Below are 13,043 nucleotides of genomic sequence, written 5' to 3'. Positions count from 1 at the left end.
CTCGCTCACCGACGATGGAACGCTGGTAAGCCACCAAGTGTCACCGTCCTGTAAGTGAAAAGCAACACCGCTTCTCCCACCGAGCAAGCCATATAAGAAGGTCCGCCCATAGTCTCAATCCAAGACAAGGCCACACTGATCTCGCCTCCCTAAGAGTGTGAATCGACCGCCAACACTAGAATCCTCGCTCGTGCCATGACAAAGTCGAGGTGTGCTCTGAACCATTGTTGAATCAAGTGAACCACCGGAGTTGATGCTACAGTGGTACCACTGAATAAACTGGAGTAGGTGCTCCCTGTCAGATAACCGGAGCATAAGCCGCCGGTGGTATCCGGGTGAACATAGGTGGCCGCTTAGATGTACTGAGGCAATGGTACTGCAGAGGAGCACCAGATCCCTAATGAAAGTACTGGGTACACTGTGATGACCGGGAGCACAGTGTACCGTGTCTGCATACACCGTAGGCTCTGTGGCAGGCCGAATACGCCATAGTCGGGTCAGAGCCGTGCTCTGAATGCCAATGGTACCTTCGGTGGTACCGGAATACAAGAGGAGGGATACTGCTTGGCACCGAGGTAGGTACCTCTAAAGGAGCCATCGGTCCGAGAGCCCGACGCGCAAAGATGTCGAGTCTCGTCCTCGCCGACAGTGCTATCAATGTAAGGCATCTCTGGCATATCCAGAGATCCCGCAGTCCTCGTACGTGGTCGTCCAGCGCCACGTCTCGCAGCAATACGCGTAGATCGCCTCATATCTGTTAAATTATATTACAGATATTACTATCAGTATAACCAATTACCAAAATAACATCATACCTGATTGTTGTCTGGAGATGTTCTGTCGCTGTCCAGTCCCCAAATTGACCTCGGAATTCCGTACAAGAAAATCAACGGAAATCCATATTAATCCGAAACGAAAGTCCAAAACATATACGTAATGAAAAATCTGTGCAACCAAAATAACTACCCAGTTTGACTCGCAAACTTGGCTAGCACAATATATCCAGAATACTAAAAGTAGGTATCACACCCTGCTCTGATACCAATAAATTGGTATCAGATAAATCTCGAAAATCCAACACATGGAAACCAAACAAGTATCGCCAAATCTTGGCGCTCTGATACCATATAAATTGGTATCAGGTTATCCCAAATATCCAAAATACGAAAACAACGATCGAAAAACTTAGGCTCTGATACCAAATAAATTGTCATGCCCCGGAGGAGTCCCTGTCCAAAGAAATTTCGGCAGCATCTCCCCTGTACGGCGGACAATTTGAAACTTTCTACAATCACCATATACCTCAGCCACATGCGGCTGGAATAATAACAATAATAAAACAATCACCACGCAGTTAATAGTAAACCAATAGAACAGTAATACGATGACTCGAAAACAACCCTACTCAACTACACTCGTAAAGCTCAAATCCGATTTTTCCTACTCCACTACACTCATAAAACACAAATCCGACAAGCTCACCTCTTCTACCGTCCAGGCAGGCATGGAGTAAAACATATCCAAATCATACCAAAATCCATCAACGATAAGAATCCATACAAGATCCATAAGTAAAACATTACAAGACCAAAACATAGTCTGATAGAGAAAACTAAAATAACGACTCGTGATCAGCAGAGGACTAGCACTACGTGCAATGGGGACTAGCGACTGGAACTGCTGTGGACAGCCTCAACTTGAAAATATCAATGGAGGAGGGTGTGAGTCCAACACTCAGCAGGTACAACTGATATGCATAATAAAGTAAATAACAGACAACACTAATTATGCGTACAGTCTCCTGAATACGAGAGAAATAAATGCAACTGAAACAAAAACAGGAGAAAATTGTACTAACCAGGACCAATGTATAAAGGTAACAGGGTCGTCAAACCAAGGGTGTCATAATCCTCAGATGACAGTTCAATCATACGCATTCATATAAACGCAAAGTAAACGTAGAAACACAAACAATAAATGATCATGATATGATGCCAATGACACGGCCACCTCGACGCTACACCCATCTCACACACAACGGTGAGTCCGAATGGTAGAGCTGACAACCGCACTCGACATCACTACCTCGATGAGCGACCGAGTGGACGGATGTCGCTCGAGTACACACATACCCTACCCCGAATAATAAATGGGGAGCGAATGCTCATCTCCTAAGACACGACGACGGAGGACTCTCACGGCCACCACCCGAGTCACACTACCCATGAAGCGACCAACGAGCCAAACAAAGTCCAATCGTCACGGCCATAACGCCGCTACACTAAACCAACGGAGCAAACAGAGGAATCGTCACGGCCACTACGCCGAGTCACCGCACTAACGAGCTAAACAATTAATCCGCCACACACCGTCTCGATATACTACTAACCCATGAGTGGTGGTGTGTACAGATATACGTAATCAAGTCGATAATAATGGAGCGATAATCGACAAAGATGCAATCATGCAAGATGATGCATGACACTAAACATGACAATATCATGAATAGCATAGCAAGATCCATACATAAATAAAAGGTGTACCACAAGTCAATGTATCAGATGGAAGGTACACAAACAGATAGGGTATCAAATAAACCCTAGGTCCTGAACATAATGTATCATATGATTGTGTCACTACCTATAAAGCAGGTATGATCAGGTAAATAATAATATGCAGTGCATAACGAGTAAACAAGCAAACATGTAATAAATCATGTAGTGACCAACCGAAACAAATGGAAAACACAATCATGCTATATGTTAAACACATTATTATGCATATCAAAAGACATAAGTCAAAGTACCCGCCTCCAATAAGAAAGGATCGTATCCGGTCCAATTTCCGACGTCGAGATACTCGTCTCACGTCACAACCCTGAGTCACATATAAATAAATATATTTTATTTAGCTACAATTTACATAAATAGCTAAACAAAAATTCTTAAAACTATTTAGGGCAAAACCCTAAACCAACCTCCTCGATCTGCCTAAATTAGGGCAATACCCTCAAAACGAAATCAAGAGAACCACCAGTAAAGCCACAACTTAGCCTGATCCAATTAAACCCAACCTCACCAAATGCAGTATTTAACTTAACACAAACCTTACCCAAATTTTCCGATGCCTCAACACTGCTCAAATCTTAAAGAACTTACTGCCGAGATCTGGAGAAGCTACTGTGAGAAATCAATGACAAATACCACTGTTATCAGTCAACAAATCCAACATAAGATCCCAAATCAACAATCCAAATACCTAACATGCCTTACCTACTCGTCACCCCCTGTTTCCTCTCTGCCAGCGACTGGTGGCGAAGAAGGAAGACCCGCCAGTGGAGTCTAAAGCACGGCAGAAGGTTGCTAGACCTTGGCATCGGCAGTGGACGTTGGGGCAGAGGGTAGAGGAAGAAAGGAAGGCTCGGCAAAACCCAAGGCAGAAGAAAGGGTCGGCTCTCAGCGGTGTGCGGAGGTGGAGAGGCTAGGGCGCAGCCTCGGCAGGAGGAAACTCGGCGGCGCTTGGCGCTGGGAAGGAGGCGGAAGAACCGACGCTGTCGCGAGGTGAGGGGAGATGGGTTAGCGGCTCGGGCAAAAGAAATGAAGAGGAGGAGAAACTGTTCCGAGCAGTTAGGGCTCGGGTTCGGCACATGCGGGGAGGAAGAAAGAAAACTGCGGAGGAAATAAGAAAAAGAAAAATAAAAATAAAATTTTTCCTCTTTAAAGCGGGGTAGCCTAAACAGGCTTTTTCGGGCCCCGTTTTTTTCCCCATTAACTTGTCCGTACGAGCTCCGAAAAATTTTCAAAAATTCCAGAAAATTCCCTTATTAATATTCGCCTATTTTCGGTATTTTACATGTACCCTCAAGACTCACTACTCCAGAGTGATCGAGGCTGACAAAACATTGAGCGACCGAGTAAGCGCGACAACACTAGCTCCACTCCTAGCTATCACTACCATTAGTGGTCGAATGGACAGCTATAAAAGACTGACAACCCTCTCAACCATAAGGGAGACGATAGTCGTCAGCATGCAATGAATGATGAACATGATATATATACATAATCATGATACGGACACTGTCATCATCCATGCAAACTCTAACTCCACCTAAGTGCCCCACAACACGAGTATAATCGTCATGATACCTCCATATATCCCACCAAACACATGTACACAACCACACATGTATAATCAACCAAAAATCTCCAATAATCCCCCTAGACACATATACGCAGAACATAGGTACATTCAACATGTATCCTCCAGTGAAACACATCAGACACATGTATATACAACAAATATACAATCAACACAACTCCACCAATCATCACAACGGACAAATGTATACACGACATACAAATGGACAATCATTTAAGAGACTCCTATAACACATATCAATCTACGTACAATCCACGTCATATGCACAATCAGCATGGTAAGACAAACAACCCGACAATCCCTACAATACATACTCTACACGTGTGAACATAGCAGAGTAGATATCAAGAGTAGAGACTATATACGATATAACTAAAAACCTCAAAGATCAAACATAAGTATCAAGCAGGAAAGTAACAACGAATACGATATAAGGTAAAGCAGCCTAAACCCTCATATACAAACCATGCACTAAGCTCAAAGGAAAACTACATAGAGGCCAAGGAAGAAATACTCGTCTTTATCTGTCGACCGTGTCAGATAAACCAATCCCACATCGAGACGCTCGTCTCGAATCAGAGTCATATGTCAAACAATATATATATATATATATGTATATATATATATATATATATATATATATATATATATATATATATATATATATATATATATATGTATTTTATTTAGCTAGATTCATATGAATAGCTAAATAAAATTCCTAAAACTAATTTAGGGTAAAACCCTAATCGACACAAACATCCATCTACCTAAATTAAATCCAATGATTAATTAGGATTAGTTACCCTAATCCCAATCAATCCATTAGATTAGAAATCCAAACATAAATCCAACTAAATATAAACAACTAATTATAACCTTTAATTTAAAACATGATCTACCACATGTTATAATCTAAATTCAATGCATTTACCTATCTAACAATCCTCTACATCATGTATCAACTAATAATATACCAATCAATCCATTATCCTTAACAAAGAACAAGTCCTTTACACCTTAAGTCACTGTTCTAAAGCTTCTATTAATCTTGTTAATAAATACCATATTACAGAATACAAACCTCACCTCAGTGATATCAATCGGATCAAGCAGGAATCAAGCAAGAAGATCACTGATCCAGCAACAATCCTTCTAGTCTCTGCCCGACAACTCAAGAACACCTCACTGATCCCAACTTCCTCAACCGAATCCCCCAATCTGCAGCAAAGAAGAGAAGGTGCAAGATCTGCTCAGGGGAAACAACCAGCACCAGAAGAATCAATGCCAGAAGAACCCTAATTTAGCGAAACCCTTGAATCTACCAAGGATCCGGTGATGCCTTACCTCCAAGATCGCTGCTAGGTGACATCGCTCGGTCCAATCCGGCCAGTGAAGAGGTGGATCACTCTGTGAGCAGCGCGAGGAGAGGAAAGGGGAGGTCGATTGGTTGGGAGACGACGCGAATCAAGCCTCCCCCCGTGCCCTAGCCGTCGTGTCGTCGACGATCGATCACAGCATCCGCGAACAGAGACTCCTCGGCCGAAGATGACCTGGAGCCCGCTGGTTTCGGTCGAGCTCCGGTGACTCCGCTGGTTTCCGTCGAGCTCCGAGACGTGCTCCTCTGGCCTCGGCGTCGAATCGTTCGCGAGAGAGAACGAGAGGAAACAGGAAGAGGAGATCGGGATCGGGTATAGAGAGTCGGTGTTTGGGGGGAGGAAAAATAAGGGAAAAGAGAATATATAAATAAATTCAACATTTCCTTACTTAAATGGGGTTGCCTAAATAGGCTTTCCTCCGAGCCCCCGATTCATCCCCTCAAAACCCGTCATACAAGCTCCGAAAAATTCTTAGAAAATTTCTAAAAATTCCGAAAAAAAATTCATAAGATTATTTCTCAAATAACCTTATTATTTTATTATTATTTGAGTGATATATTTTACACTAAATCCCCTAAAAAATTTAGAAAAATATGTTAAGATTTTGAAATTTAATATTCCCGGACCTTAGTTTAACTTAAGGGGGAGAGATAAATTAAGGAGGAGTAATAAATTAAGGGGAAGTAATAAATTAAGGGGAAGCAAAAATTCATGGGAAGTATTAATTTTTAAAAAAAAATTATTTCCTTAAGATTTTTATTAAAAATTCCTTAAAATTTTTTCCTTATCAAATTTCTCTTTAAAATCTCTTTCGAAAATCCTACCTCGATTTTAAAAAATAATCATACTTTAAAATCTTACGTTAAATATTATTGTCGGGTTGAGGGGGAGGATTAATTATTTTCATACTTATTATTTGAAAATATTTTTGCAAAATTACTTTACTTTTGAATATTCATTTTTGAAAATTGTTTTGAAACTTGCTTTAATTTGGCAAACTTAATTTCTGAAAATAACTTTCAAAAATCTTATTTCAAAAACTTATTTTTAAAAAAATCTATTTCAAAAATTTATTTTTGAAAAGGACTTTCATAAACTTATTTCTAGAAATTGGTTTAATTTTACAAACTTATTTTTGAAAATTAATTTTAAAACTTATTCTTGAAAATGACTTTCAAAAACTTAGTTTTGAAAATTGGATTTTACAAACTCAGTTTTGAAAATTGAAAATTAGATTTTGTTGACTTTAAAAATTAAAGTTTGTAAACTTATCTTTTATAATCTAAAGATAAATTTATTTTTGAAAATTTATATAAACTTAATCTTAATACTTGAAAATTACTATAAAAATTAGCTTTTTGGAGGTTACAAACTTAGCTTTAAAAGTTTATAAAATTGGTTTTTTTTTTTTTTTGAAAGTTAGCTTCTATACAACTTATGTTTTAAAATTGTTGTTTGCAAGCTTATTTTGAAAGTTAAGTTGATTTTCAACCTAAGTTAGCTATTTTTTTTTCTAAACTTAGTTATTTTGAAAAACTTAAAATTTTAAGCAAAATTTTCAAAGTTTTCTACTTTAAACTCCCCCAAGTCAATCTGATTTTAGTTCAAATTCTCTATTGCATTATTTTCCTTAACCGCTTATTTTTCCTACATTCTTTTTTTTTATGAATGTCAAAGGGGGAGGGTTAGATGGTTTAAGTTAGTTAGCAACGAAAAATTACAAAAAATAAAACAAAACTAACTTAACATCATTGCTTGTGCTTATTTATTGCATATTTTTTTCACAAACTTAACCAGATTGCCATTGCATCAAAAGGGGAGATTATTGGTGTGGTTAGCATTAACGATCTAACTCAGGTTTTGATGAATGATAAAGTAAGTTAAGTTAGTTTCATTGTGATCTAACGTTATGACCAAGTGTGCAGGAGAAGCCCAGCTAGGTTGACAGGCCGACCGAATAGCTGACACGAAGTCCAAAGAGGTCGACGGGCTGACCGGATGTCTGGTACGAAGCCCAGCTAGGTCAACGAGCTGACCGGATAGCTGGCACGAAGTCCAGACGGATCGAAGGACTGATCGGACGTCTGGCATGAAGTACAGACGGGTCGAAGGGCTGACCGGACGTCTGGCAGGTAAGTTAAGGTAAGTCACTTGAGGGGAGTGACTATGAGGACGCGTTCTTGGGAAGGAAACTTAGGCGTTGATTCAACTTAAAACTATTTCAGAACTCTCAGTTGAGATCTTGATTAGATTCTGGTTTTAGTGAGATGTTATAATTGTGCTAATACTTTATTTTACAGGGTAATATAATTTGTATTATGCTTCGGACTAACGTTTTCTTGTAGGGAGTTGAAGCTGCTGAAAAATTGGGTCCGAGCGCCCCGGAAGGGATCCGGACGCCCGAAGTGCAAATTATATCACCTCATCACTGCGCCACGTGGAGCTCTCTGGTTGGCTGGGTTACGTCAGAGTCCAGGCACTCGGAAGGGATCCGGGCGCCCGGAGCCTTCTATATAAGAGGGTGAGCCCTGGAGCAAAGGACAATTCACTACATCACCTTCCAACGCTTGCTCTGCTGTGTTGTGCTCCTGCTGCGAAGCTTCTCTGACAACGTGCTTCCTTTCTTCTTCATTCCTTATTGTTGTCGGTATTTCTACTTTAAAAGCATTTATAATTTCACTTCAAACTGCTAGTGGATTGCCTAACGAGAGCACTCGACGAGTGTGGGCCTTGGAGTAGGAGTCGACGAAGGCTCCGAACCAAGTAAAAAATTACTTGTGTTAGCATTGTTTTATTTTTGATTTTATCTTTCCGCTACGTACTCGATTTTCTACTCAAATTTCTAAATCGCTATTCACTCTCGCCCCCCCCCCCCCCCCCTCTAGCGAATTACTCGATCCAACAAAACATGATAACAATTGGAGAAGTTTGGTTTGGGGATTTTTATTTTGATTGTAATTGATATGGATTAGTTTGGAATGTGTGTAGTAGTTAAATCAACCCTTGTAGCTCCATCCTTGGTTCCAGCAGCAACTCCACCAGGTCATCTTTTTCGACAGCAAGGTCCACTACAGTGAATCAATCAGGAAGCATCTAAGATTCAGGTGAGTTGGGATTGATGTAAATTGACTTAACCTAATGTGAGTTTGGAATGCTTTATCTAGTGTGGTTGTGATTCTTTATGGATGGTTGATTGATTGGTGAAGAATTATGTGAGTTGGATTCATTATGTGTTGATTAGTGAGTTTTAGATTGATTATGCTTGTAGTAAATCATAATTGGAAGGGGAAATGATTGAGGATGCTTAATCTATTTGGTTATGGATTAGAGATTCATATATGAGTTGATTTCTCTAATTAGGTTAACGAACAGAGTATTGGATCATTAGGTGGAATTAAACATAGTTACCTAATCAATTTATGATTAAGTTTTGAGTTTAGCTAGTTGTTGAATATATGATTAGTTAAACTGTATATCATGTAATTTGCAGGACGTTGATTTGAGACGGACATCTCAATGTGGAGATAGTTTTGATACGATCTTCTTTTGAGGTGGGTACCTTTAACTTATCTTTTTTGATATTGTCATTTTGATATGCGTAGTAGGTTATAATTAGTAGTAATGGTTATATTTATATCTGTTTTGGTATGTCACTACTTGATACCCGTAGTATGCCCCTATTGTTATTTGTTATGCATTTATACTTATGTCCTCTTGATTTTTGCATTGTGTACTTATGTAGTGACATATAAGTCGTTACTGGTTACATGTCTAGCTACTAGATATACTTGGTATGTATTCCTAGGTTCATTACCTGACATATGTATCTAAGTTTATTACTTGACTTGTGTATCTAGGTTTATTACTTGGCATGTGTTCCTAGGTTTATTATCTACATGTGTACCTAGATCATTGTTATGGACTCATTTTTCCTTTTGGTACACATTATGAGAAGGCTGGTATTTTAAGAAGTTACATGCTTTAGTGTTATGCATCATTTTGCATGATTGTATGTTGAGCGATTGTCGACTCCATTGTTGTTGAGCACATCACTAGTTACATGATCTGCACACACAACCATTCATGGGTTAGTGGTATATCAGATAGGGTGTGTGCAGTTTTGCTCTGTCAGGGCTCCGCTGGTCCGCTCATGGGTAGTGTGACTGCAGCGTGGTAGCGGATAGAGATCTCTCCTCTTGACTATGACACAGGGAGATGAGAGCTTTGGCTCCCCCACTATGCTTGGGGTAGGAGGATAGGTGTACTCCGACAGTATTCTATTCACTCGGTCATTCAAAAGTAGTGATGGCAGAGTGCATAGTTATCATAGCCTTACCCACTCGATCTTACCATCGCGTGAGAGGTGGCTGACTGGCATCGGGGGTAACTATGTCATTTGCATCATATGTATGAATTGTATTTATTACTTGTGATTGCTGCATTTTTGTCGTTGCATATGATTGACCTGCATACAGGAGACATTATGTATTTGGTCTGACGACTCTGCACCTGTTGGTATGGTTCACACCCTTATGTTCAGATAGGAGGTCCTGGTGAGTACAACTTCTCCTGTTGTTCAGTTTTCATTACCTATTATTGTTCAGGAGACTGTACTGCATGATTATTACTAGTAGTTATATTTTACTGTGCATGTCTGCTCGATACCCACTGAGTATGTTATACTCACTACCCCTACTTTTTTCTCTTGTTGTTTTCAGGTTAGCATATAGTTATGTTGTGTCGCTTGGAGTGTCTTGTATGTCGGGTTCTAGTCACATCTGAAGACCATTTTTGATTTCGTTTTTGTTTTATCTGTTTTACGTATTTGGTGGACTTAGTATTGTATACTTCAGTTTTGGTTCTGGAGTGTTGCTATGTGGTATCTTGTATTATTTTGTTGTGTGGTGTAAGCCTAACCGGCTAGCAGTCTTCATTTTTAGTTTGTATGGGGTTCATATCATTTTTTGTTGTGTTTTTAGTACAGTCATGTGGGTTGTTTGATATATATAACTGCGTGGTTATATATATATTTCAGTCGTGTGGGCTAATGTATTCTTGTGGATGTATATATGATTCAGATTGTCACCAGTACAAGGGAGATGATGTCACATTTTTCATTGACAGAGACTCCTATGGGTCGTGACAATTTATTGGTATTAGAGCGAGATTTACGAGGCTTAATTCCTGCATTTTGTATTTCATGTTTTGGTTTTATCAATGTAACTTTACGGGTTTTGGGATCAGGCAGCAACAGGACATCTCCAAGCTTTAGGAGGTATATTTGTTTACTGTTATAATGCACTTTTTTTAGTACTTATATAGTTATCTATGATAGTTAGTTATGCTATGTGTTAGTACTCTTTTAGTACCTGTCTAGTTGTTTGTAGCATATATTTCATGTAATGGATCAACCACTGATCACGGTCGATCCTACTGGAGATTAAGGATAACAGTCTCAGGGGATTCGTCATATCATACTACCAGTAATAATCATGTTGACTTAATCTGTAGAGGATTAATTTATATTCTCTTTGATTCTGTCTGTAGAGGCTTGATTTATCCTTATTGACTTGGGTAGTTGTGGATTGATTTACCTTAGTTACTTTTATCGAGGATTGATGTACTCTTATTGGATCAGTTAGTTGATGACCGATCTATTTTTGTTGGTTCGATCAGTAGGGGACCGACTTACTCTATTTTTATAGAGATTTTGATTTTTGGGTTGCTCGTGCTTGGTTAGATATTTTGAAGCACTTTTGGGTACATGACTTATACCAATGTAGAGAAGACTGAATTAGCCATATACCATTATCGGCTTGGTCAATCTGTAGAGGATTGACGTATCCTATTCCATGGGGACTTTGACTCTAGACCGTCTGTACTGGTAGGATGACTTAGAAGGTATATTCGGATAGGATACCCCCAATATTATGGAAATAGTGTAAAGCTACCTGCTTAACACTTATGAGATACAATCATTACTTGGTTGTATAACTTGGTGAGTACATTCGGATATATAATTTGTATTGGCATAAGAAAAGGTGAAGTTAGCTGCTTATCTTTTATGTGACAAGGCATCACGTGAAGGAAGAAGCAGCTGATGATTTTTGAGACCAAGGCATCATTTGGTGATTACGTTGAGGTATTTTGAGAGTGAGTACTTCACTACCTCTTTTGGTAGCATGATGGATTATAAGGTGATGACCAGTTGACTCACCTAACGCTATTCCATGGGGGATCCTGACTCACGGACCAATCGTGGATATCCTTGATGGTATCTATGGAATTATGACCCACAGTGATACAAAGGTGGTGTTGGTTGATTAACACCTAGGAAGTTTCACCTTCACTGAGTGGAAATATCATATGATGATTCACGAGGAGCAGAGCGTCGATAGACGGATATGTCAGTTAGCTATTTTTTGATAGTGCTCATCTATCCTTGTGGGCATTGCTCGCCACTAGATGTTACTGAACCTTAGGTGGAGCAAACATAGTAGGGATGGATACAAGATAAGGTTAGTCGACTCAACTAACATTGTCTCCATCGAGTAGCTCGAGACCTTGACCACATGATCATTTTACCAAGGTCTTGAAGTTTATAAATCAGATTGGAGTGTTCGATCTTTTGTCGACAATTGTCAGAAGACATTTACGGGTATAATTATGATATTTGTGGTGATATTCTTTGATGGGTAGACTCTTAGTCAGGAGGTTGAGTGACCCTTTGAAATTTGGATTGTGATTCTCTTATTGTCGATATCTAAGTATCTAAAGGATGAGATTTAACATACTCTTTAGACATTTTTTTGGATAGGATTAGTAAAGTTTTTATACTAATATCTTTTGGATATTAGGGTACCCAATACGATGAAAATTGGTCACTGGGGAGTTATCCTGTTTGATTATTGTTGAGGATGGTTTAAGGTTGAGGGATATTGTGAGATCAGATATTGTGATATGTTAATTTCTAATGATTTATTGGATTAAATGTTGAGTTATGTGGTTGTTTTGATAATCTATTAGTGGATACTTGTTTTGATGATCTATTATTTGAGTTTGTCATTGATGGTGACATTGTGAGTGTCATGTGTGATATTTATGGATTTGGTGATATGTAGTTGGTGATCGGATTACAGATTTGTTGCTAGTAATCTTATGGTTGAGTATGCCTTATATACGGACATTATGAGTTTTTGGTAATGTCATTTGAGTTTACAAATGCTCCAACGGTATTTATGGATTTGATGGTCCACGTCTTCCTGGAGTATCTAGATCGGTTCGTTATCATCTTCATCGACGACATGTTGATCTACTCTATTCCGAGGAGGAACATGCACACCATCTTCGCATAGGCTTGGAGCCTCTTCGACGACATCACCTATATGTGATGTTCAGCAAGTGTGCTTTTTGGCTACCTTCAGTCGATTTTCTAGAACACGCGGTTTCTAGTCGAGGTATTTCCGTAGACCCTCAGAAGATCGAGGCTGTCACTAGCTAGGAGCA

The sequence above is a fragment of the Zingiber officinale genome, chromosome 1A (genome assembly GCF_018446385.1).
Source record: "Zingiber officinale cultivar Zhangliang chromosome 1A, Zo_v1.1, whole genome shotgun sequence".
In the NCBI taxonomy this organism is placed as follows: Eukaryota; Viridiplantae; Streptophyta; class Magnoliopsida; order Zingiberales; family Zingiberaceae; genus Zingiber; species Zingiber officinale.
Note: the sequence above shows the minus strand (reverse complement) of the source record.